Genomic DNA, 993 nt, shown 5'->3' with positions numbered 1-993 from the left:
GTCTATTTTCGAATTATTTTTATTAAAAATATGAATTTTTGTTCGGATGATTGGTTGAATGATTTGATGATTGCATGTTGTAGAGCTTGTTTTCCTGATGATTTTCATATGTCATATGTCTGATTTGGAGTTCAATAACATGTTCAAAATTGAGTTTAATATTCGAATTTTAAAATTAGGGTTTATAACCCGTATGAATGTTTTCAATTGAAATTTAAGGCTTTTTGATTTAGGGATTATTAGCTGTTGTGTTATAGTGGGTTGTGTTCCTTATAAAATTTGCAATCGATTGATATATAGCTCATTAACGGAGGATGTCTGAATCAAAGGGAGTTGTATTTTGAAGTTTTCGTAGGTTCGCCGGAAACCGGCGATGTTCTTGGCTATTTTCCGGCCAAGTCTGGGGTTATTGATGTGTTTTGATTACATGAATAGATTCCTGGTTGTCTGTAGATTATATCTGGAACTTGTGGTGGGGTGAGGATGCCAGGAACGTGTTCTCCGGTCATCCCCGAAGTTTTTTCGGCGACCCCCGTAGAAATTGCAGTTTAGTACCTTAACTTTTCAAGATGGTGAAGTTCAGTCCCTGAACTTTCCAGAATTTGCAAAAATATGATTCATTTTTATATATTATTTAAAAATTATATTTCCTATTTATTTTAATTATAAAAATTCATTTTTAATTACAGAAAATTCCAAAAAAATTATTATTTTAATTCCAAAAATTATTTTGAATTAAAAAATAAATCTGAATTAATTAGTTAATTAATTTCAGTTAATATTTAATTGACTAATTAGTTAATTAATTGGAAAATTAATTGATTAATTGATTTAATTAATTATTAATTGATTTTAATTGATTATTTAATTAGATTTAATTATTTAAAAATGATTTAAATATTCCGAAAAATAGTTTCGAGCTTTAAAATATTATTTTAAATTATTTTCAAGGCTCGATAAATATTGTAAAATTGTTTTGAAGCCAGATTTGGC

Source organism: Apium graveolens, chromosome 5 (genome assembly GCF_009905375.1).
Source record: "Apium graveolens cultivar Ventura chromosome 5, ASM990537v1, whole genome shotgun sequence".
Taxonomy (NCBI): domain Eukaryota; kingdom Viridiplantae; phylum Streptophyta; class Magnoliopsida; order Apiales; family Apiaceae; genus Apium; species Apium graveolens.
Note: the sequence above shows the minus strand (reverse complement) of the source record.